Source organism: Crocodylus siamensis, chromosome 1 (assembly GCF_052110815.1).
Source record: "Crocodylus siamensis isolate JL-2025a chromosome 1, ASM5211081v1, whole genome shotgun sequence".
In the NCBI taxonomy this organism is placed as follows: Eukaryota; Metazoa; Chordata; order Crocodylia; family Crocodylidae; genus Crocodylus; species Crocodylus siamensis.
In genome coordinates this window covers 398,620,768-398,647,532 of record NC_143395.1, presented here as the reverse complement: position 1 = coordinate 398,647,532, position 26,765 = coordinate 398,620,768, and the positions used below count along the sequence as shown (strand labels likewise).

Below are 26,765 nucleotides of genomic sequence, written 5' to 3'. Positions count from 1 at the left end.
GTCCTATCAGTTGATTGGAGCTCCCTGACAGGGGCACATCACACATTCCCAGATATAGGAGCTAAGATTGCTGGTTCAGGGGGAGCCCAGCACTGGCAATATGGGGTAATGGAATCTGATGCTGGAAACCATAATTATGCCTCCTGTCATGCTCGTACAGCATGGCAGGAGGCGCAAGTGTCGGGATTGTGTATCGGACCCAATCGCACCTTCTTTTTAAAGTCTGCTAGTGGCCTTAGATCCTGCTCCTAGGAAGGTGCATAGCTCCATGCAAGTTGCAAAACAAAGGGGGACACTCCAATTATTAGTATAGTGGATGGCTCTTCTCCAGGCCCTGGGAGGCTCAGATTCTAAGCATCTCTCAATGATAGCGAGCTTGAACCTATCTCTGCCACTTCTGAACAAAGGGCTTTACTGACCAGCTTATGGATTGGGCCCATGGGCTGCAGGTAGCCCACAAAGGGCTAATCTGTGTCCCTCAGACTCCTGCCCACAAACCATTCCTCCTATCAATCCAGCTGCAGCAGCCAGACGTTCTGCAGGGGGGTACCTGTGACAGGGTGTTGTTGGGCCTGGATCAACTCCCAATCTTGGGTCAACACTTTCACCTGCCAGTGTATATCCTTCTTGCCATGCCTTGATGGATTTATTGGAGACTGGGGAAAAATGTGCCCTGGGAGGACTTTTCTTTGGGTGATCTTCTCCTGAGTTCTGTGCTCTATAGTTAGTCAATTCTCCACCGATCATAGCGTGTATTTTGTTCAGGGCTTTTCCACCTCTATACCCTTGTGTGTCACTCACCCAGATGGCCAGATCATCCAGTAATGGTTGTCTAATGGGAAGAATGGATCTGTCTGTTTCCCCATATGCACTCAATGGGTTGTGCTCGGGAATGGTTGATAGTCCCACTCAGCTTGTTGTGCACATACATATGGCAGAGAACAGGTTGTAGCTGCTACTTTAAGAGGTTTCAGGAGGGCTTTGAGTAGCAGGCAGTTGTGGTTTGGCCCAATTAGATGGCCCCATGACCAAAAGGAGGCCACTGGATTGGAGAAAGGCTGGGCAGCCACAGTATAAGCCCAGGCTCTAGGAGCAGACCTGGCAGTTATACGTAGGGAGCCAGAAGAGCAACATCACTCAGCCTGCAGACTGCAGCTCCCAGAACACTGGGACTAGCTTCCCGGATCAAGGACAACAAGAAGTCCTTTTTTAAATACATAGAGGGTAAAAAGAAGGTTCTGGGTAACATGGGACCCCTGCAAGACACATTAGGAAATCTGGTTGTCACACCAAATGACAAAGCTAATCTATTTAATGACTGCTTTACCTCCATGTTCCTGAGCAGGGACTGAATCAGCCCCCCAGTGGGCCCCCCTCAGGCCCCAGGGGAGGTGGACTTAGGGCAAGGGTCAGTGAGGATCTAGTCAGGGAACTTCTGGAGGGACTGGATGTATTTAAATCAGCTGGTCCAGATGAACTCCACCCCAGAGTGCTAAGGGAATTAGCTGAGGTCATTGCAGGCCCCCTGGCATGGCTGTACGAGCACTCGTGGTGCTCTGGTGGGGTACCAGAGGACTGGAAGAGGGCCAACGTGGTTCCCATCTTCAAAAAAGGGAGGAAGGAGGACCTGGGAAATTATAGGCCAGTCAGTCTTACCTGGGTAAGCTTTTTGAGAGAATTATCCTGGCACATGTTCACAAGGGGCCAGCGGGGGAGGTTATGCTTAGGGGCAACCAACACGGGTTCATCAGAGGCAGGTCCTGTCAGACCAACCTGGTGGCCTTCTATGACCAGATCACCAAATCCTTAGACCTAGGGGTAGCAGTGGATGTAGTCTTTCTGGACTTTAGGAAGGCCTTTGACACTGTCTCTCACCCCATCCTCATTAAAAAACTGGGATACTGTGGTGTTGATACCTACACAGCCAAATGGGTCGCTAAGTGGCTGGAGGGCCGCACCCAGAGAGTGGTGGTGGATGGGTCATTTTTGATCTGGAGGGATGTGGGCAGTGGGGTCCCCCAGGGCTCAGTCCTTGGGCCTGCACTGTTCAACGTGTTCATCAGTGACTCGGATGAGGGGGTAAAAAGCACCCTGTTCAAATTTGCTTATGACACTAAGATGTGGGGGGATATGGGCACGCTAGAAGGGAGGAATAGGCTGCAATTGGGCCTAGACAGGTTACAGGGGTGGACGGATGAGAATAGGATGGGATTCAACACCGAAAAGTGCCAGGTGCTACACCTGGGGAGGAAGAACCAGCAGCATACCTACAGGCTGGGGAACTCTCTTCTCATTAGTGCAGAGGCAGAAAAGGATCTTGGAGTCACCATTAATGCCAAGATGAACATGGGCTGGCAGTGTGGGGATGCAGTCAGGAAGGCCAACCATACCTTGTCATGCATCCACAGATGCATCTCAAGCAAGTCCAAGGAGGTGATACTCCCCCTCTGTGCGACACTGGTCAGGCCACACCTGGAGTACTGTGTCCAGTTCTGGGTGCCGCACTTCAAGAGGGATGTGGGCAACATGGAGAGGGTCCAGAGGAGGGCCACTTGCATGATCGGGGGCAGCAGGGCAGGCCCTATCAGGAGAGGGCTCCCCCGCCGATAGGTGGACAGGCTGGTGTCATGACCAGCCACATAGATTCCTAAATTTAAAGGGGTGGAAGGGACCTCGTAAGATCATTGGGTCCAGTCCCCCTGCCCCAAGCAGGAAAGAAAACTGGGGTCAGATGACCCCAGTGAGGTGATCATCCAGTCTCCTGAAGATTTCCAGGATAGGTGATTGTACCACCTCTGGAGGGAGTTTATTCTACAGTCTGGACACCTAACTGTGAAGAATTTTTTCCTAGTGTTCAACCTGAAATGGTCTTCCAGGAGTTTGTGGCCATTACTCCTGGTTTTCTGCAAGAGTGCCCTGGTGAACAGTTGTTCTCTGAGCCCTTGATTTATTCCCCTGATATAGCGGTAAGCTGCTACTAAGTTCCTTCTCTTTTTTAGGCTGAAGAGACACAAGTCCCTCAGGATTTTTTCGTATGGCTTGCCTTGCAAGTCTCTGATCATACGGCTGGCTCTTCTCTGGACTCTCAAGTTTTTCCACGTCCTTGTTGAAGTGCTATGCAGTACTCCAGCTGTGGTCTCACCAATGCTGAGTAAAGTGGAAGAATCACTTCCCTGGTTTTTCTTGAGATGCATCAGTTGATGAATGCCAGAGTATTTTTTGCCCTGCTGGTTACTTTATTACTCCATGGTCCCTTTCAGTCATGGTGCTAGTCATGGTGCTAGTCAGTTTGGCGCCACTGAGCCTGTAAGTATGTTAGGGATTGTTCATCCCCAGTTGGCTCACTTTACACTTCTTAATGTTGAACTTCATCTGGTTCTGATCTGCCCAACTTGCCAGACTGTCTAGGTCCACCTGTATCTGCAACCTATCTTCAAGTGTGACCACGCTCCCCTATAACTCTGTGTCATTTGTGAACTTGGCCAGTGAGCTCTTTTCCCCACATCCAAGTAATTGATAAAGATGTTGAAAAGCACTGGACCAAGCATGGACCCCCAAGGGACACCACTGGCCACTTCTTGGCAGGATGACACAGATGCGTTCATTAGAACTCTCTGGGTCCTACCCCATAGCCAGCTCCCTACCCACCTAACTGTTGAGCAGTTAAGCCCACAACCCTCCAATTTTCCCATGAGACCATCATGGGATACCAGATCAAAGCCTTTTTGGAAGTCTAGGTATACAATGGCAACCTCCTCTCTCTTATCCAGGTGGTGGGTTACCTGGTCATAGAAGGAGATGAGATTGGTAAGACAAGACCTGCCCACGATGAAGCCATGTTGGCCATCATTCAGAACCTTACCTTCTGCAAGTCTACTGCATAGACTCCTTGATGAATTTTTCCAGGATTTTCCCTCAGATAGGTTTCATAGATTTTTAGGGTTGGAAGGGACCTCAGTAGATCATTGAGTCTGACCCCCTGCCCAGGGCAGGAAATAGGTTTGGGGTCAGCTGACCCCAGCCAGGTGTCTGTCCAGTCTCCCTTTAAACACCTTCAAGGTAGGGGACAGCACCATCTCCCTTGGAAGCTCATTCCAGATTCTGGTCACCCTTACCATAAAGAAGTTCTTCCTGATGTCTAATTTAAATCTGCTCTCTGTCAGCTTGTGGCCACTGTTTCTAGTTACCCTGAGGGGTGTTCTGATAAACAAGAGTATCTCCTATTCCTTGCTGCTCCCCCCGACAAAGACTTTATAGATGGCCACAAGATCACCTCTCAGACTTCTCTTGCAGAGGCTGAAGAGGTCCAGACCTCTCCATCTCTCCTTATAGAACCTTACCTGCAGGCCCTTAACCATACGAGTAGCCCTCCTTTGGGCCCTCTCAACGTTATCCACGTGCCTCTTGAAGTGCAGCGCCCCAAACTGGATGCAGTACTCCAGCTGCGGCCTTACCAATGCCCCACAGAGGGGAAATACCACCTCCTTAGATCTGTTCATGATGCACCTGATAATGCATGACAGAATGCAGTTAGCTTTACTTATAATTTTGTCACATTGATGACTCATGTTCATCTTGGAGTCAACTGACTCCAAGATCCCTTTCTGTTGCTGTGCTACCAGAAAGTCATCCCCCAGTCTGTAAGTGTGTTGTTGACTCCTTCTCCCTGTTGATTCCTTCTTCCTTCTATTAGCCTAATAGAAGTTAGGCTAATTGGCCTATAGTTGCCCGGGTCCTCTTTCCCCTCCCCCCCCCCCCGCCCTTAGTGCCACAAATTTTGGAAGAGTTTTGCCAGAGGTCTCGTGATGACTTTGGCTCTCATAATGGCCTTCTGCCACAATGAGCAAGAAAAAAAATGGTAAACTAAAAGTAAAATAAACAATCTGGTGTAGGCCCAATTGCTTTCTTCATACACCCTTTCCTCATATAGGACTCTCTGTCCTCAAAGGGCCACTACCTATTTGCTTGCTCTCAGCCTTTTTGGATTTCACAATTGCCTCTGCTCACCCCCAGTCCTAGGACAAATTGACATTTCTGCCTGATACACAGGCTCTTTAATAATTACAAGCCGCCTTCTCTCCAGGCAGCTGACTCTTTGGGCAATCAGTCTGCTGGCCATGTGGGTTTTCTTCAACTCATAAATTTCAAAATCCTTCCCTCTCAGCAACTTGGTGTCCACAGATGCCTTCTAGTTTGCTGCAGTAGCTCTGCAGTCTATGGATGCTGGTGCAATTAAAGCATGGACCGCATCCTTCCGCCTATCTGGCTACAGAGAGTAACTCTGATTGCCTGTAGCAGGCTATTTCTCTCTCTTCATGACAGGGCTCTTATTACTCATGAGTTCTCTGTATCTGTCTTTTCTTCCTTTGTAAGGACAGCAGCTGTATCTAACTCTCACAGTCAGAGAAGGTGGCAATGCATAACAAATGCCTCTCTCTCTCTCGGCCATTGCAGATCCCCCTGCCTCTGTCTCCCAGACTATTTTCCAGAACCTCTATACTGGCATAAGGTAGGTCTCCAGGTCACTTCCCCCTTTCCATGGTAATTTCCTTCCTGTACCCTTATAGGCTCTTTTGTCTCCTGGTGGCCCAGAACTCCTGGGACCTCCTGGAGTTCCGCTTCCCCTGGCCGGTCCAGGAAATGCTGGCTTTAAAGGGCCTGTGTCTACAGCATTAACTTTTTGCTACCAGACTTTTGGTGCTGGCTTGTCCATGGGGTGAACATAGCAAAATCAAGACCCGATTCCCTGCTATAGTGCCCATGCATACACAGTGGATCTGTAACAGGGGCTTCCCATGTATGCTGTGCAGTGGTGGAGGGCTGACCATACACAGGTGTAGGAGGGGGGAGAGGGAGAGGGCTCCTGTGTACATGGTGTTGCGATGGTGGGAGGCCACCCAGACAGGGTATAGCAGTGGGGAGATGGGTGTCTGTTCATGGTACAGCTGTTCAGCAGGAGGAGCTTTTCTATGCTGCTGGTTTTTGTATTTCCCTCAGCAGAGTAGCTCCTCTAGCCCCACAATGGCTTAATGTGGGGAAGGGAAAGGAGGTTGTAATTGCTCAGGAGAGAGAAGCAGGACAGGGAGTGCCTCCTCCTAACTGGTGTGCGTGCAAGTGTGGGTGTGAGCATGTCCTGACTCCCACAGGGATGAGAGACAAGATGTCCAGTCCTCCTGCCCTTCCTAGCAGATGACACTATAATGAAATGAAAAAGGTTGGCCACCACCTACACATTGGACATTCTTGGCTTCATGGGATATTTGACAGTTTTTGCCTGTAGCCAAAGAACAGGAGGTCAATTCACCAGTCAGTTGACATTGCCAACACAGCACTGACTCAGTTTCTAGTCCCTGCTACTGTCACCAGTGGGAACTGTCCATAGTCCCACTTCTGGCCCTGCGTAGCTCCTTCCATACACAATGAGCCCCAGGTTTGGTGGCTGATTCAACTTCCCAGGCCTTCCTGTGGACTGGCTGGGTTCTTTGTGGATTCAGTTAAACAAACCAAGGCTGAGCAAGGTGCAGGGTGAGATATGGAAGAGATGAATGCCACTCTGCTCTTGTTGGGCTGAAGTCAGTGATGTTCTCTGAGGGGCAGATTCAAAACCTTTTGATATTAATAAGAATCTTTTTATTGAAATAACTGGGCTTTGGATCAAGCCTAGTGTATAGTGTGAGTTTATCTTTTCCTTCCTCAGTTGATGAAGCCCATAGGGTAAGAACTGAGTCAATAGCTGCCAGTTTATTCCTTAGGAAGAGCAGAATGTGGTTTCATGCTAGGAAATCTGCTGAAAGAAATATCAAATAACAATCTGCTCAGTCCAGTACAAAATAACTCATGCTTCATTAGAATTATAGAAAAGATTATGCAAGGCATAATCTATGTGTTTTTAGCACATAGGTGACTCTTCTAATACAGCTCAAGCAGAGGGGGAGCAGAACTGTTAGGAGGGAAGAATTTGGAAGAGGTACTAAGAAGTCAGTCAGCTGGCACATGATTGAGTGCTAGCTACAGCTGTGGCATTTTTGAAAATAGTTTTCTTCATAAAGAGCCAATTTAGAATTTAGAAGCATTGAGTCTGCTCAAGAGGCCCCTCTTGTAACCCAGCATGTAGCACATGAAGCACTACAGCTGAGGCAATGGCCTTGTCTCTCTCTATTTAGAAACCACCTTTCTGTATTTTGTACCTCTTGTTTCTCCATCTCATGATGGTAACCATGTAAAATCCTTTTGCCCTTTCCTTTATTTCTTAATCCTATTCTTGCTGTGCTAAATTATTTATTGCTACAGGCTCATCCACTGGACACTGAGTCAGCTGATAGAAAGTGAAGAAAAAAACATTTGAGGAAGAACACTTATAGCTAAGATGAAAATATAGTGAGGAGGGGAATTCATGGGTAACGTGTATTCCAGAAGGCAGGAACAGCAAAAGAGGAGGCTCTTGTATCAGTTGTGATGAGACTCTAAAAAGGGACACAGTGCTGAGCAAGTGAAGAAGGGAGTGGAAAGGGACAAGGTTAGCCAAGTAGCCAGAAAATGTCTTTTAAAATTTTAATTTAAAGCCAAAGGGCATGATCTTGTTCCCAATGAATTCAATGAGAGCTTTGCCTTTGGCTTCAACAGGAGCCAGTCCCATAAATGGCCATGTGGAACCAGAGCCATAACAGGGCAGGTGGGTGCCTAGAGCAGTGGCAGTGCAGGGGTGGCAGAGGTGATTTTCAGCAGCTGGTGCAGCTGGGGTAGCTGCACAGCTGTGGTGGCAGCTGATATTTTTCCCCAAGTCAGCTCCCAGAGCTGCCGTTTCAGTCACCCTCGCTTAGTTATGATACTGTATGGAACTGATACCTGAGTTAAAAAGGAGGAAAGTGAAGTGGTTTGAAGGCTACAACAGTGGTGTTTGATAATCAGTCAGTGCCTGTGGTACTGGCAAGACATCTGCACACAGTTCCAACCCCCTGTGTGTGAATACAAGAAACAAGTCACTGCACCTTGCCCTGTATGTCCTAGATGCATGAGAATTTGCATTTTTAGTCTTGATTAGCTGTACCCTTCTGTAGTAAGCTTGTTCAGTTGGTGATGGTGGTTTAAACCTCAAGTGCTTTCCCTGTCTCAAGCTAGACGTGAATTATTGAGTTTATCTTGTACCTGCCAGGTTCGAAGGATCTGTTGGGGTGGTAATACATACACGTCTTTTACCCCTTTGACTTACGTGAAGATCAAAGATAACAAAGATTTCATTTTTTTTTGTGTTATTCATGGGTGGCCAAAGCAGTGTTTGGAATTTTAACTGGGCTGATTTTGATATAAATGATTGCACTTCTTTTCATTAAATGGATTTTTAAACTGAGGCTTGGATTGTTTTTTTCCCCCTTTCATTTCAAAAGGAATTTAGAAATTCAACATGTATTGAATTAGGAGTCAGGATGAGTGGTTGTTCCTAGCTACTATTATACTTTTATTTAACAACATTGCCAGAGCATGATACATGCCTAAGTCATCACAGCAGAGAGTTTCATCTCAAATGTACGATCAAATAACACTAGTTTATTCCCTGATTATAAAAGTATTTACTAGATGGCTCTCCTTTGTATTAAACAGAATAGGTGATGAATAGTGTTAAAAATGGCATTGCTGTGTTTTTTTAAACCATAATTTAAATGTTTGTGAAGAAACACTTTTATTATTCATTTGGGGTTTTTTAATCCATAACATTTTGTCTTCTGTACTGTAGGTATAAAACAAGGCTCCTTATGCTGTCAGCCAGCATTGTGCACACCCCACTGTGGGAGGTAATTTTCTGGGCTTTGTGCAACACCCCAGAAGTCTCTCTGGGCTGGCCCCTGACTCCTGAACTATGGAGAGGCAAATCCCATGAAGTTTACTGTACATGAAACTATAGCAGGTTCTTTAACAGCTGGTCTGTTAGGAACAGGCCTTTGGACCTGCACACCTCACAGGGCTCATCTACACTACATATCAGAATAAGTACATTTGCAAAGCTTCCTAGTGGTATTGTTTATACAGTTAAGTCAGCTCCCCAGGCAACAAAAGCTAGTTGGTGTAGCAATCATCAGGTTCAAAATAAAACAACAGGAATACACGGTCGAAAAAGAAACAACAACCTTTAACAGCAAACACAGAATCCTTTCTTGAGCTTTTGTCTCTGTATCAACCTTCCCTCTAGGGAACCATCTTTCAATTTCTTCACTTTTCTAAATTAGGGAGTATCTCTAAATTATACCTTTTATTCCTAGAGAGGGGAAGGAGGACCCTTTTTTCCGTAAAAGCTGTTTCTACTTGGGAGATTTTGACAATAGAGATGTGTCACCTGGGGAGCTTCTTTTTTCACGTGGTTAACCAACATAACTGCACCAACACAACACTGCAGTATTGACTTGGTGTTACTGTTTAAACCTAGGTCCAAGGCTTTCCGAATGGCTGTAGTTCTTGGAGGTAACATGGGACCCATAGGCTGATAGCAAAGTCTTCTGAGACTTTGAGAGACAAATGTAGCCTTTTCCCAGCGTGGAGAGAACAGCTGTCTTCCAGTGTGGGGCTCTCAAGTGATTCTCAAGTAGGCTGTATGTCAGAAATGTGGAAGAGCAAATATAGTGTTGATGAACTTAAGTCATTTTAACCTGCCTGCACCCTGACTGTATTAATTTTTTCCCCAGGAATGTTACACTGCATTTACATCTTCTTCCAAATACCAAACAACATCTTTGTGTTTTCCACAATTTGCGTCGCTCAATGTGCTGGCTTTTTTGTGGACTCGGACTTGGCTCTGCATGCCTTTCTGTCTGACATCTCTCTCATATTATTTTGGATTCTCTGTAATGTCTAAAGGGTCAGAGCCCTGCCCACCCTCTACAAGCTTCTCTCTGCACTTGGTGACTTCCTTTGCTTTGCAAATTTTCATTGCTTCCTTAGGAGTTTCCTTTGGTCTTTTTCTTTGAGCATTTTGTCCTAAATCTCAGTCATAATCTGGTTTCCTGTCAGGGATTTAGTTGGATTCCAAACATTGCAAGATTGGCTTTTCTGTGTCTAAGTTATTCACAAACTCTTTTATGTTTTCATCTTCTTTTTCTACCTTTTGTTCAGAATACAATATTCATACACTTCAGTTTTATGTGGAGTGCAATACTCATCACATTTTTAAAATGCAATGTCATAGTTTGCCTCCATGCCAGAGATAAGTTAAAACATTCAAGATATCCTTTAGTACCTCTTACTCTTGTACCAAATGTTGATCAAAAAATGACCGAGTCAAGTAATCTAATAGATGTCTGCTTCGTTGAGTTTCTGAGATCTAACTGATCAGAATGCTGTAACATGACATTGCACAATGCAACCGTAATCTGTTACCATCCAGTTCTTGTGGGACCCTCATAATGGTAGAAGACCTCTCAGGCTCCAGGTGAGGCTTTACTGAAGAAGCTGTTGGGCCTGAGTCTGTTGTAGAGAAGGACATGGGTTCCCTAGGTTGTGGCCAGATGAGTGCAGCCATGCGGTATGGGGTACCACAGGCCTGTCTGTGGCACCACACACTGCACATGCAGGTATTCCCCACACTGCTACCTTGCAGCATGGTTTTTTTTTGGTTGTTTTTACTCTAGGAGGTCCCAGGGTAAAAAACAACTATACCAAAAATAATTGGGGTGGCACACGTGGCAGCAGCATGCTCTGCCCCAAACCAGAGCCTTTCAAGCTGTAACCATGCTTTGGCTGCTGGCCTTGCTCTCAGCTGCAGGAGCACCGCAGCTGCAGCTTTCTGGCCCTCAGGACTCCAGGTAAGGCTGCTGGGGCCAGCAAACAAACTTATCACTCTTCACACTTCTGAACAATCATCATCCACTCTACCTCAGGGAACAGTTGTCACCACTTTTAGTGCCAAAATCCCTGTTACCTGTATCCCTGTATCTAGGTCAGCCTCTCCCCAGAGGTAGGAAGTTCCCTGCAGACCCTTGACCTACTGCACATGTGCGGGATTTAACATTACATCACCATGATCAGATATGCCAGGGGATGTGGCAGCACTGTGCACTCTACACTGCCACCACTGACAACAGTCTGGCTCCATCCTCATTGGAATCAGCTTTCAGTAGTTGAAGGTTGCTATTAAATCACACCTCAGTCTTTTCTCCAGACTAATAAGTGCAGTTTCCTCAGCCTGTCCTTGTAAGTCATGTGCCCCAGCCCCTTAATTATTTGCATTGCCCTGTGCTGGATTCTCTCCAATTTGTCCACATGCTTTCTGTAGTGAGGGGCCCAAAACTGGACACAGTACTCCAGATGTGGCCTCACCAGTGCTAAATAGAGGGGAAGAATCATTTCCCATGACCTTCTGGCAACACTTCTACTAATGCAGCCCAGGATGCTGTTACCTTTCTTTGCAACAAGGGCACACTGTTGCACTATTCACATTTCTGTCCTGTAACACCCAGATCCTTTTGTGCAAAGGTGCTGGTTAGCAAGTCAGTCCCCAGTCTGTGCATGGGATTGCTCCGTCCTAAGTGCAGACTTTGCACTTGTCCTCATTGAACTCCATGGGATTTCTTTTAGTTTAACGCTCCAATTTGTTGAGGTTTCTCTGAATCCAAGCCCTACCCTCCAGATTATTTACTACTATCCCCCATCTTGGTGTCATCTGCAAACTTGCTGAGGGTGCACTCAGTCCCAGGGTTTCTCAACTGGTGGGACACATCCCACTGGTGGGATGCAAAGGCCTTCTAGGTGGGGCTAGAGCTTTTTGACTGGCCTCTGGGGGACCCCCCCCCACCCGCTCATTGACCAGTGGGACCAGGAGTTTTTGACCTTACATAGGTGGAACGTAAGGTGCAAAAGGTTGAGAACCGCTGCTCTATCCCATCGTGTGTGTGACCTGACATGACTTCCACTGGGAAGATCTGTGGGTGGTAGGCACCATTCTATATATATATATATAAATGGCTTAGTTCATCTGTCTGTGTGTCTGTTTGTCTGTCCATAATGCTCTTGGATGGTGTGGCTCCTGGTGGGGCAGGGCTCCAGCCAGTGCTGTGCACTGGGCAAATTGCCCATCAAGAATGATGTCGGGGACAGAGCACTGCCATGACAGTGGAAACAGAGGGAATGGAGGGGGCGGAGGGGATGGAGCAGAGGCTTCGGCTCCCCCGCCGGCCCTGCTCTTTGGAGATGGTGGTGGTGTGGGATGGAGGTGGAGGGGGATGGAGGGGATGGAATGGGACAGCGGAGTGCCACCATGACAGTGGGGACAGAGCTTGCCTTGCCCCCTCCCCACCCCTGGCTCTGCTCCTTGGAGGCGGTGGTAGCATGGGGTGGTGGTAGTGCAGTGCTGGCCTTGCCCCTCCCTGCCCCCACTCCATCCCTGCCATTGTTCTTGATGGGCAATTCACTACAGAATCATAGAAAATTAGGGTTGGAAGGGATCTCAGGAGGTCATTTGGTCCAATGTCCTGCTTAAAGCAGGGCCATTCCCAACTAGATCATTCCAGCCTGGGCCTTGCCAAGTTGAGCCTTAACAACCTCCAAGGATGGAGATTCTAGTGCTTCGCCACCCTCCTAGTGAGGAAGTTTTTCCTAATATCCAACCTAAACTTCTCTTGGTGTACCTTGAGACTGTTGCTCCTAGTTCTGTCATGTCACCACTGAGAACTGTTTAGATCCATCCTTTTTGTAACCACCCCAGAGGTAGTTAAAGGCTTCTATCAAATCCCCTCTCAGTCTCTTCTGCAGACTAAATAAACCCAGTTCCTTCATATAAGAGACAGTCAGTACTAGGAAAGACTGGGGCTGAGAAAGGGAGGAGAGAAATCCTTCCCATTCACTGAAACAGAAAATGACCTTTCTAAAGGTCAGTTTTGTTGACAGCCTTTTGCTTCAAAAAGTGTTTGCATGCGCATGTGTATGAGGGTGTGTGTGTGTGTGTGTGTGTGTGTGTGTGTATGTATGCATGCATGAATGTGGAGAGAGGAGAAAACCATATAATTGCTCAAATGTGTGGCCAAATTTATTTAAAATTTGTTAAACTAATTTTCTTTCTAGTTTCCTAATAACTTTAAGTAATATTTAAAACATTTAAACAAAATGGCTCATCTATGCCAGCTTAAATGTATTCATATGATAATGTCTCCAGGTAGCTGCTGTTCTCTTATATTTCATTATTTGGAAAGGGAACTTCTGTCTAATGCCTCATTTAAGATTCAGTGGAATCTTTCTTGCTTCAGTAATTTTCCTATTAAATTACAACTATTAGCACTAGTTCCTCACCCTAAAGGAAACCAATAAAATCACCCATACTAATGAAGTTGTTTTCAGCAGCAAGCACCTCGTTACAGGGGTACTTCTAATTATTGTTAAAATGAACTGGAACACAGTGTCTTCGGAATGGGATGTCCCAGAGCTATAAACCAAAACCATAAACATCTGTGCAACTCCTAATCTATTCATTTAACCTTTGTAATAGCAACACAACCTCAACTAATTTTTAATGCTGGTAGGCATTAACATAAATAGAAATGAAAATGTCACTGAAACGTTAGAAATAGAATTCTAATTTATGAGCGTTGCCCCCCGGTGAGGAATTTGTTTATTTTCTTTTAAAAAATTACAATGCCACCTGGAGTTCATCTCTCTTTACTTTATCTACTTTGGTCCTGATCTTTTCTCTCTGCACTAATTGTTATGTTTAGGCAGTACCCCATGCAATACTATACTGAGGAAGGATTGTGATATAGCTTATATAGCAGAATGTGTGAGCTAACTAGAAAAACAGAGCTCCAGATCAGATTTAATTAAGATAGCTTCCTCTCTCAGTGAAGCTTTATGCCTAAAGCGAGAAAACACCAAGACTGAGGGACAGATTTGGAAAAACAAGGTGCGTCAGCTAGATTCTGAAATCTTTAGGTGGAGTAGCGTTTACTCATCTCTCTAATCCTGCTGACTTCACTGAAGCTACTTACCTAAGTAAATATATGAGTAAATATTGCATAAACTGGCCTATTTGAGAAGGCCCTACTCTGGGCAAGCATCACTATTTCAGTCTCACTACTGGTAAGGACCACTTGCATAAGTAACGGTTTGCAGGATTAACCTTTTTATTTTTCCAAAGTAAAAGACTGATACTGTGAAGCTCAAGGGAATGAAAGTGTCGAAAATCACAACATGATCTTGTTAAAATGCAGCGCTTCTGTGCAAATTGTATTTTGGAGTTCTGTGTTCATTGCCTTAATGACTTTCATAGCAAGTCTCCTGTCCTTATAAGAAGAAAAGTGTTTTCCAGACTGCTACCAGCACCACCACCTATCAGTAATCGGTTTTTTGATACCTCGTAGATCATCTCAATTGTCTTTAATTTATTATTTGAATTACAGTAGCCAGCTAGAGGCTCCAAATGTGTTTGGAATCAGTAATTAGAATGGAAGCCCATATTCTTTAATCATTAAACCTACGAGTAGTTTTTGCAACTTAAGTACATATATACATTTACTCTCATTTATACATTATCTCTGATTTGGCCTTAGTTAAGCACATTCTTCATGAAGCACAAACCAAAATATATTCCATCTCTTCTTAACTTTGAGTGGTTCTATTTTGAGAACAGGAGTAGAAGGTAACAACTAACTCCTGCTGGTAATGTAGACAGATAAACTCTATACACACTGGGAGCGCATGTATTGATATCATTACTTTTTCAGAGAGAAACTGTGCTTTAAAGCCTGTATCTATGTCTTGATTCTGGAATTCCCCTAGCAGAAAATATTTTTTTCTTTCAAGGTTTTAGTGTCTTGACATTTCCTTTTAAGTGCTACTTAGTGAGTGGAAGTGTTTTGATGCCTGATGAAGGCAAGAGGGGAACACTGAAGTAAATGCCTTTTAACAAATGTATATGCCTCAGCCAAGTGTGGTCAAGGAATATGTCTTGAAAAGGTTTGAAAGAGAAGACATCCATAGCTTGACAAATTGATGCAGGTGACGTCACTGTGGAGGTACAGAAGAAACTATGAACACTCTTGTGTGTGAAGCAGATAAGTGAATGGTTGAAGACACGGTAATTGAAGAAAACCGTCATAACATGATATGACAAAAGACAAGAGTAGAAACGCAGGGAAAGGCAAACTTTGTACCTTTGTCATGCGCAATTGATAATCTATCTTTGTATTTCCGTGTAATATCCAAGTAAGAGCTCTCTGACTAATATAAAATCAATAGAAAGTCACTTGTGGACTTTATGAGTCTCTGCTCAGCCTCCCTTTTTAGATAACATCTCTACATGGAAAGGATGTAATCAAACATGTAATTAATTTAATTTTAAGAAACCTTTTAATTGACTATCAGTTGATTCGTTTGGGGTTTATTTGAGTGAGATTGTTTGGAATGCTTCTGAATAGAAGGGAATTATGATGGTGTTACAATGGCATTTTTAGTTGAAAAGGCCTTTTGAAGCGGAAGGATTTGCAGTATATCCTTAAGATAGTCAGACTCCAGATTCACTAAATATCCTCATGAAGCTTGCTGGACACACATAGCTGAGAATGGTTTGCCCCTTCTCACATGTTTTGATTTGGGCTGTGTCTGGTATTGTTCGGGATAGATGTATGTGTCTTGGTGACATATACCTGATTTTGGTTTTAACTGTCTATTAATTGCTTGAAGACTAGTACCAAGGCCTTCAACTGACACTGGAAGCTGTCTAGGAACCAGTGGAAGGATCTGGGCTGGAGGTACTCATCATGACCTAAAGCACAAGAAGGAATAACAGCTGGGTTCTGTACAAGCTGGAATCTTTGCATTGCATTCATATTAAGCTTCAGACACAATGATGCATCATAATCCATTTTGAAGATGATGGTACATGGATTGCTGTGGTCAACTTTCTGTTCATCAGGACAGGACAACATTCCCTAGACTAAAGAAGGCATCCCTGTGGTCTGAGCAGTCAAAATGGGACGCTGACGTTTTGTATTACTTTGAATAGTGACTGTCCACTCTAAATGGAAGGTGGGAAGATATTCTTAGATTTTCAAAATATTGCATCTTTTTAACCATTATTGCTTCAACTTTCTCAGTTCAACTTCAGTAAATGGCTGTTCACTGAAAAGCTGAGCTTTTGCAGATATTCTAACACCTTAGAAGAGCCAGTAGTTCTACCTGATGAAAATGAGAAAAATAGTTGAGTATTGTTGGCACGTTGTTGATAACTGAACTCACAATGGAGATTTTTCCATTATTTTCCTTAAAACTTTGATCAACTAACTCTACTTTTCTCAGTGTGTAGTGAAGCTGTGAAAAGCCTGTATTCTTCTTAAACTGGATACAGTTTCTTAATTAGTTTGAGAATCTAAGGAGTCCATTTCTGAAATGTTGTTAACAAAACTTAGTTTTTTTATATTACTGGGTGACATAAACACCTTTTGATGATATTGCTTTGATGTTATGACATTGATATTTGTCTGTAATATTAGTCTTCTCTATACTTGTGTATGGATAATTTATCTTATATTTAATAGATTGTATGTATAGGAGACTTTTCTATTTATGTACACTGTTTTATTTACGTAGAAGAATAATGGAGAAAAAAACCTTCTTTCCTGTGGAAACAGTGTCTTCTATTTTTACTCCAAAATTCAAAGTGAAGGCATCCTACAAATGAAAGCATGAAAGCAAGTTGTTAATTTTTTTTGACAGCAGCGAGAATTTCCTTACAGAGCTTTTACTGGGAATATTAATCTTAACTATGACAGTGATTTTTTTTCACCTCTTTATTCATCCCTGGTATACATTTGAGCTATTCTGGAACAACAACACATTGAAATTTTAGAATATAACGTTTCTAGACAATCTTTAAAAAGTTTGCAGTATGTCAAAGGAGCCTAATTTCTTCCTGGATCCATTAAAAATATAATAAAATCAATAAATATAACTAGTAAATGCAAGAAATTATCCAAAGCCTGGAGTTTTTTAAGTATGGTCTCTGTAGGACAGCACTATGTGCCTGTTCCTTTATGGGTAGAAACTGCCTGGCCAGAGGACCCTGGAGGCTAAACAGAGCTCCACAGCTGCAGGTTGCTTGAACAACAGCTTAATGAGCTAATTGGCCAGCACCTGCAGGTGGTCAGTTCACTGGAAGAAGGTAAGACTCTGGGGACACATAGGCTCAGGGCTGGAGCTAGCAGTTTCATTCTCTCTCTGGAGACTGCTAAGGGAATGAGCATGGCCTTCAAGAGCTACCCAGAGACCTTTGGTCCTCTGCTTTGCTGCTTAGAAGGACTAAGTATCTAGGAACCTATTAGGTAGCCAGGATGAGGAGACACTATCCTAGGGTAGGAGTTTTATCTTCTTAAACGACACAGTCTTCACTATCAGGATTATGTTATAGCCCAGGGGGCTTATGTTTGTGTTGCTGTATGTACTGGTGGACTGGGATGAGGCTAATAGTGGGGTAGGAGGAGGCCTCATTGGGGCAAACTAGTGTGTAGAGCCCCAGGTACCTGAGGGAGGCACAGAGCCAGGTGTCCGAGGGAGGTGCTGAAAGACAAGTGTCTGAGAGAGATACAGAGGCAGGTGTAGAGAGACAGGTGCCAGAGAGCTAGGTGCCTGAAGGGTGTGAAGACACAGGGGCTGTAGGGCCTAGCACCCAAGGGGTTTACAGAAATGACCATAGTGGTAACATCTGTGAGGCATGGAATACAATAAGGGAAGGTGAGAATCATGTGTACACATCTAGACACTGGAGTCATAAATGGGCAGCCTCCTGCTTTATTACAACCACTCTTATTTAATAACGAAGGCATGGCAGGTGAGACTGAGAAGACTGCTTGGGAGCTTGCCCCCGTCACAGTCTCAACAGAGACTCTGGTTTCTTATCCCATTACCCAGACTAGCTTTTGTAACACGTGTGCCTCGATGACTTAACTACTTTGTTTATGCCTTTTAATCTTTCCAGTCAACCTTCCCCTCTCAGCAATACTCCCTCCTTCTCTCCATTTTCCCTATCTTTGTATCCTTGTATTTAAATGACTTGAATTCTTTTTATGTAGTATCCCTCCTTTCTTCATGTCCATTCATATCACATAGTTTCATAGTTGGTAGGGTCAGAAGGGACCTGAGCAGATCATCAAGTCTGACCCCCTGCCATGGGCAGGAAAGAATGGTGAGGTCAAATGACCCCGGCAAGGTGTCTATCTAGCCTCCTTTTAAAGACCCCCAGGGTAGGTGCAAGTACCACTTCCCTTGGAAGTTGGTTGCAGATCCTAGCCACCCTGTGAAGTAGCGCCTCCTGATATCTAGCCTGAATCTACTCTCCGTCAACTTATGGCCATTATTCCTTGTTACTCCCAGTAGCGCTCAGGGGACCAGAGACTCTCCCATTGCCTACTGGTTTCCCTTGGCCAGTTTATAGATGGCCACCAGATCCCCTCTCAGCCTTCTTTTGTGGAGGCTGAACAGGTTTAGGTCTCATAGCCTCTCCTCATAGGGCCTGCCCTGCTGCCTCCTGATCATGCAAGTGGCTTTCCTCTGGACCCTCTTGATGTTGTCCACATCCCTCCTGAAGTGTCCCAGAACTGGACACAGTACTACAACTGCGGCCTGACCAATGTCACATAGAGGGGGAGGATCACCTCCTTGGACCCGCTCGTGATGCATCTGCGGATGCATGACAAGGTGCGGTTAGCCTTCCTGACTTCATCCCCACATTGGCGGCCCATGTTCATCTCGGAGTCTATAATGACTCCAAGATCCTTTTCTGCCTCTGTGCTGACGAGAAGGGAGTTCCCCCACCTGTAGGCCTGCTGCTGGTTCTCTCTCCCTTGGTGCAGTACCCTGCACTTGTCAGTATTGATTCCCATCTCATTCTCATCCGCACACCCCTGTAACCTGTCCAGATCCAATTGCAGCCTGTCCCTCTCTTCTAGTGTGCCCACTTCTTCCCACATCTTAGTGCCATCTGTGAATTTGAACAAGGTGCTTTTCACCCCCTTGTCCAAGTCACTGATGAAGATGTTGAACAGTGCAGGCCTGAGGACCGAGCCCTGGGGGAACCCCATTGCCCACATCCCTCCAGGTCGAAAATGACCTGTCCACCACCAGTCTCTGGGTGCGGCTCTCCAGCCAATTGGTGACCCATTATGAGGAAGTAAACTGTAGTCTACAACGGTCATGCTTCTCTGAACAAGTTAATTTATAAGGTGCTCCCCCCCACCAACTTATGCTTAACTTCAGATTAACATAGATACCTACCTCTTTCTAATAAATTTGACAGTTAGCTGTTTATGGACAAATGTAAGCATATAAGACACTCTGTACTTCGGATGACTGAAAGGAAGTCAACAAAAGGCAGGAATGCATTGAGTTTGTAAAGTGCAGCACTTACAACATGCTTTTCCTTAAGAATATTTATTTACAAGTGTGCCACTTCTCACCAGCTGGTTATATTGGTTTCTCACTGTTGAGATTTATCTGCAATTACAAATTATGACCAGCAGTGTTATAAACTGATAAGCACATCTAATTTGGATGCTGTTAGAGCATTAAATGGAATTAGCGACAGCACCATTTCATCTCATTTGGGGAAGGTTATTATTAGCTACATTTTCCTCCCATGAAATGGGGCCATAACCACTAAAGTGACTATAATGAAGACACGCTTGCCGTATCTTTGTTTCTGTCCTAAGGTAGGCTATGGGATTAACTAATATTCATCATTAGCCATGTGTAAATGGCCTAAAGGAGATTAGGGTATATTGAATGATGGTTCAAGAAAGCTTTACTGATCTTTAAATCTGGTAGTGAAATCACTTGGAGATTACACTGGTATCTGCTTATTGGGGCAAGGAATTCAAGGGTATTCTGCTAGTAGTGGGCAGGATAGATCAGAGAGGCCAAGGAGAGTATACTCTCAAGTGCATATAACTGGAGCTCTGAAAAAGAACAGCCCGTGACTTCCTAAAATATCCGTTGCACCACATGCTTAGTGGGTCTGGTCACCCCCCTAAGTTTGCACACTGCTTCTGCTTATATGGAGGTGGCATATTAACTTCATTCCCTATTTAGAATCAAAAGCACTCAAAGGGAATCCCGTCTAGTTATGGGGTGGGCTCCCAGCATTCCATTCCTCCGATAAATTTACTTGCCAATAGGCTTCTATCATAATTATTTAAATTCTAACTGTAATCACTAGAGATGGACAGATATTAGGGGTGAAAGCCTGGTCCTCACTGAAAACAGTGGAAATTCTTCTACTGATTTCTGGAGGATGATATCCTGACTCCAGGTCTGCTTTGAAAACAATGCAAATAGGTAGATTGGCTTGAGTAGCTAAGGTAGGTGGATATTGTGGGGGCAATGGGATGAAGAAAGGAGGATGAATTCTTCCTTGTAGCCTCTGTAGGTCCTTAAACACAACTTTCCCTTACTGAAGGCATGGTGGAATGATTTGTTTAGTGGTGCCCTCTCCTCACCACCTTTGTCTTGTTCCCATTCAGATGAATCACACCAGTTTCCCTTCCTAGGGGAGTCTCTGCAAGAGCAGAGAAGGTTGTTTAACAAAACACTGTGGGATATACTGGGATGAAACAAGAGAAGACATCGTTTTTTTAAAGAGAGACTGATTATGTTTGACAGTATCAAACTATTGTCCACTTTCTACCTGTTCTAGCAGCTGAATGATATTGATTTCAGAATTAAAGTGGTAGAAAAGATAGATGAATCTGTGAAGGGATCCTAAAGGAGGCATGTCCTCAATTTGTGGATTATCAGAGCATTCCTTTGATTTACTGGAAGTTAAACTTTGCAATGGCCTACTTGCAAGAACTAGAAAGGATTCAAATGTCATCTGTGAAAAATCGGAACAAACATGTTTTCATTTAAGGTTCACTTTTTTCTGAAGTGTTTTTTTAGGCTTCCTTGAATCAAATCTACTAATTGGATTATTTATGCTGCATTTGATAAAGTAATTGAAATAAATTAGAGGACTAATGATGATTCACTATTTCAGTGAACCCACAGAATAAACAACCATCACACTGAATTATCCTGTTTCATGTAAATATGTTATGGATTTATGGTCTTTGATCAGCACTCCCACAGAAAATTGACAGCGTTCTTGTGATCATAATACTAACATGCAGTGACAGATGCTTGTTGGCTTTTTCAGTGGAATAAGAGAGTGGTTGGTAGATCTCTATAGATTATGTAAGTCTCTTGCAACCTCTTCTAAATCAGCTAGTAGATTTCTTTTTTTTCTTCCATGAGATGCAGCTATAACTGTAAAATTATTATGACGAAGATGCTGTTACTGTTTCACTGTTGCTGCTCTAAGGTGAGCTTTGGACTATGAATTCCTGTCTTAATGAGCACCTACATCCACAGGCACCTGTATTATGAGTCTGATACTCTTGGCTGAAGAAAGACTGGATGAACCCCTTCTTTTGGCCAACAAAAGCTCATTCATGCATGTTTAGTACTCTCCAAATTTGTATTGCCTTCAGGATCAGGTACTCGTATTGTTATTACTTGTTCTGTAGGGTAACCAAAGAACAGGAAAAAGTGCTCATTCTCTCCTCTTCAAAAGCTGCTCTTTCAAACAGCAGCCTAGTGGTGCTTATTAACAGTAATTGCAATTTACCTGTAATGTCACATATAACAGATGGGATCCAAAGGGAGGGAAGAGTATCTTCACAGACTGGCTCACTAACGTACTGAGGATGGCTTTAAACTAGGTTTGCTGGGGGGGTGGAGACCTAAGCTCTGAGGTAAGTGGGTGACCTGGAGGAAGCACAAGCATGAGCGGGCAACAGGGGAGGCCTTCTTTCTTCATGAGAAAATAGGGTAATCGGCTAGTTACCAGGTGCCTGCACACAACTGCACAGAGCCTGGGAAACAAGCAGGAGGAATTGGAAGTCCTCAAACTGTCCCAGGACTATGATGTGATTGGAATAACAGAGATCAGTGGAATAGCTTGCATGGCTAGAGCACTCTCATGGATGGATATGACAGGCATGGATGGGTACAATTGTTCATGAAGGACAGGCAGGGGAGAAGAGGAAAAGAGTTGAGCTGTATGATTGCTCAGAGGTCCTGTATGAAACTGGACATAGGCCTATTGAAAGTCTCTGAATTAGGGTCGGAGGGGAGAGCAACAAAGGTGATGTCGTGGTGGGTGGATGCTGTAGACCACCTGACCAAGAGGATGAGGTGGATGAGGCTTTCTTCAAACAGATAATGGAAGTCTCCCAATGACAGGCCCTGGTTCTTGTGGGGGACTTCAATTACCCTGGCATCTGCTGGGAGGGCAATACAGCAGTGTACAGGCAATCCAGGCAATACTAGGAGAGTGCTGGGGACAACTTCCTGTAACAAGTGTTGGAGAGGCCAACTAAGGGGCATGCTCTTCTTGACCTGCTGCTCACAAACTGGGAAGAATTGGTGGGGGATGTAGAAGTGGATGGCAAGATGGGCATCAGTGACCATGAGATAATTCAGTTTAGGATCCTGAGGAAAGGAAGGAAGGAGAGCAGCAGACCCTGGACTTGAGAAATGCAGCCTTTGACTCACCAAGGAAACTCATGGGCAGGATCTCCTGGGAGGCCAGTCTGAGGGGGAAAGTAGTCCAGGAGAGCTCGTTGTATTTTAAAGAAACCTTCTGAGGGCAAAGGAATGAACTATCCTGATGCACAGGAAGACTACCAAGTATGACAGGTAACCATCTTATCTTAGCAGGGAATTCTTCAGTGCTAAAACATAAAAAAAAAGCTTACAAGAAGTGGAAACTTGGACAAACAACTAGGTAGGAGTATAAGAGTATTGCTTGGGCATTCAGGGATGAAATCAGGAAGGCCAAAGTACAATTGGAGTTGTAGCTAGCAAAGTACATGAAGGAAAATAAGAAGGGTTTCTACAAGCATGTCAGCAACAAGAAGATCAGGAAAAATGGGGGTCACAGATGGTGTTGAAAAGGCTGAAGTGCTTGATGTCTTTTTCACCTCAATATTCACAGGCAAAGGCAGCTCCCAGACTACTGTACCAGGCAGCACAGTTTGGGGAGGACATGAGCAGCCAGCTGTAGTGAAAGAATAGGTTAGAGATTATTTAGAAAAGCTGGACATGTACAAGTCCATGGGGCTGGAGGTGATGGACTTGAAGGTGCTGAGGAAATTGGCAGATGTGATTGGATAGCCCCTTAATATTATCTTTGAAAACTCCTGGCAACTGGGAGAGGTCCCAGATGATTGGAAAAGGGCAAATATAGTGCCCATCTTTCTGAAAGTGATGAGGGATGATTTGGAGAACTACAGACTGTTGCCTCACCTCAGTCCCTGGAAAAATCATGGAGCAGGTTCCTCAAGGAATTCATTTCTAAGAACTTGGAGGAGAAGCAGCTGATTAGGAACAGTTGGCATGGATTCACTAAGGGAAATCATGCCTGAACGACCTGATTGTCTTCTAGAATGAGATGACTGACTCCCTGAATGCAGGAAAAGCTGTGGATGTGATATACCTTGACTTGAGCAGGCCTTTTGATATGGTCTCCCACAACATTCTCACAAGCAAGGTAAGGAAGTATGACTTGGATGAAGGGGCTGTAAGGTGGATAGAAAAGTGGTTGGATCATTGGGTTTAGAGGGCCTTAGTCAGTGACTCGATACATAGTTGGTAGCCAGTCTCAAGTGGAGTGCCTGAGGGGTCACTCCTGGGGCTGGCTTTGTTCAGTAGCATCCACTGACCTGGAAGATGGCATAGAGTGCACCCTTGGCAAGTCTGCAGATGATACCAAGCTGGGGGGAGTATTAGGTACACTAGAGGGTAGGGTTAGGATTCAGCAAGACCTCGATAAATTCAAGGATTGGACTAAATGAAATCTCATGGAGTTCAATAAGGACAAGTGCAAAGTCCCACAGTTAGGACAGAAAAATCCCATGCATTGGTACAGGCTGGGGACCAACTGGCTAAGTAGCAGCTCTGCAGAAAAGGACCTGGGGGTTACAGTGGACAGTAAGTTGAATATAAGCCAACAGTGTGCCCTTGTTGCCAACAAGACTAACAGCATACTGGGCTGCATAGTAGAAGCGTTGTCAGCAGATTGAGGGAAGACCTTCTTCTCTATTTGGCACTGGTGAGGTCACATCTGAAGTACTATGTCCAGTTTTGGGCCCCCCACTACAGAAAGGATGTGGACAAATTGGAGTCGAGGGGAGGGTTAAGAGGCTATGGCACGTGACTTCTGAAGAGAGGCTGAGGGAAATTTTGTGGAGGACACCAAGTTATGGGGGAGCATGGTCATACCTGCAGATAGGTTGCAGATACAGGCAGACCTGGACAGGCTGGGCAGCTGGGCAGACCAGAACCAGATGAAGTTCAACATTCAGAAGTGTAAGTGTAAGGGGCAAGCAATCCTCAACATACCTACAATTTGACTTGTACCACGGCCAAAAGGGACTTTGGTATAGTTATTGACCATTGCATGAATATGAGCTGGCAGCATGATGCTGTGGCCAGCAGGGGAAACAACACACGGGCATGCATTAAACTGTTGCATCTCATGCAAAACTAAGGAGGTCATACTCCCACTGTACTCTGCACTGGTGAGATGGCAGCTGGAGTACTGCATCCAGTTCTGGGCTCTGCACTTCAACAAGGACATGGAAAAACTTGAGCGGGTCCAGAGAAGAGCCACCCGTATGATCAGGGACTTGTAACACGAGCCATATGAGGAGAGGCTGAGGGGCTTGGGCCTCTTCAGCCTACAGAAGAGAAGTCTGAGAGGGGACTTGGTAGAAGCTTACCACTACATCAGGGGAGTACATCAAGAACTCAGTGAACAGCTGTTCACCAGGGCATCCATGGGGAAGACCAGGAGCAATGGATACAAACTCCTGGAAGGCTGCTTCAGGCTCAATTCCAGGAAAAACTCCTTCACAGTCAAGGTGTCCAGAATGTGGAATAAACTCCCTCCAGTGGTGGTGCAGTCACCTACCCTGAAAATCTTCAAAAAGAGACTGGACAGTTACCTCGCTGGGGTCACTTGACTCCAGTTGTCTTTACCTGCCTAGCGCTGGGGACTGGACCTGATGACCTACAAGGTCCCTTCCAGCCCCTGACAAACTATGAATCTATGGACTGCTCTTTGTTTTGAGCAGAATCAAAGAAAATTAGTGTTGGAAGTGACCTCAGGAGGTCACTAATTTTCTATCATTCTATGATTCTGTAATTAATAACAGTCATTTGCTGTTCAACATGACACATACTGGAGCATTTTAACTCACCTATAACACACCCTGAGCAACAGAACGATACAGGTGGCTATGTCTATCTTGGTGTTTAAATACTAAAATTCTGTCATTCATTATGGCAAACCATAGTGAATATAGAGTACAAGGAAATTCAAAATGCTGTCTGCTTCAAGTTTAACTGTATTTTTAGTGAGGAGAAAGTATTAAAACAATCCCCTGTCTCATATTATGCGGTTTACACCATTTGCACTCAGAGAAGGACTAATAATCAGGAAGCTATTCTACTACATCAATGAGCCTGACAAGCTAACAAATAGCGACCAAATTTCATGAATATCTTTGTGCAAATTGCATTTAAATTAATGTCAATGCTTCCCGCTCTGTAGATTCTAAATTAGTGTCTATTCTGCTGTTAATGTAAATTTAACTTTTCTGTTGTTGTTTACTTTTGCACCAGTTCTATTTTGGTGAAAAAAGTGCATACTTCAGAAAGACATTTCTCAAAGAGTCCAGATGGCAACAATAATTATTTATTATCCTTAGCTTCAGTGATTATGTTGTCCAGTCTGTGATATTGTAAATCAGTTTTCCTGTGGCCATAGTTGTGAAAACTGTAGAAAGACTCCTTTTAATATCTTTGGTTAGAAGTCAGTGGTTATAGGGCAGGAATGAAGAGATACACCAGGGTTGAGGTTCTGCATAGACCCATGGTTCTGAGAACAGGATTTGGGGTTGCCAGAAAATGCAATACATCACTGATGTAGCTTGAAGCCCATCTCCTATCATGGTAGAGTGAATTTCCTTTCATCTGTACGTATCAAATAGAAGATATAAAATGAGAACAGTACCTCTATTCCAAAACTGATTGGTTAGATTGCAGTAGCCATAATTGCAATTGCAACCCCATATTGCAGGTGCTACATGTGGATTCCTTTTGCATGAATTTGCATAGTCCCTGGTTCCAAAGGATATTTTTTTATGTTAACCTAATTCTATCCAATCTGTCATATTTCTTAGCAATGCTCTACAGCCACTATTTTCTTTCTTTTTTTTTCTTGCTGGAAAAATTAGTTTCGAGCATTTTCTGCATGCAGGATAATGGTACCATCTGAAGGAAGGAAATGACATGTTGATTTTCAGGTAGGCTTTAATAAATCTTTTGCTTTGGTTTGTAATGTGTCACCTGATTTACAGCTTTCCTTTTTTTTGAGTGCTCTTATTAGTTTATGCTTCAACAATAACCCTGTTCCCTTTCTTTAGCTTCTTTAGAGGTTAAAGTAGCACATCTTTGCAATGTTATTTTAAAACTTGATAACTCAATAGTCACAATGCTGCATCTCTTCCAAGGATAATGTTTCTTCAGTAAGATACTGATTTTTCTAGATGTCTAAGCCCTACTGGACTTGAAAAAATATGTTTCACCCATCTTGAATAGTTTAGAAAACACAGCTATCATTAAAAAACACAGTTAAAAACTCATAGGATGTGTGTAGATGAAACAGGGGCCCTAAACTGAGGCAGTGGCTTTTAAAAAAC

At 44.2% G+C, this 26,765-nt stretch overlaps 1 long non-coding RNA gene across 1 annotated transcript in view; it reads left to right on the top strand.

The window, feature by feature from the left end:
- The window catches only part of LOC149875272 (uncharacterized), a 107,867-nt gene extending 81,494 nt beyond the window's left edge, over positions 1-26,373 (top strand). The window contains exon 6 of the long non-coding RNA XR_016440016.1: positions 26,301-26,373. This is a non-coding gene — a long non-coding RNA (uncharacterized LOC149875272). The remainder of the gene's footprint in view (positions 1-26,300) is intronic.
- Positions 26,374-26,765: the final 392 nt, after the last annotated feature.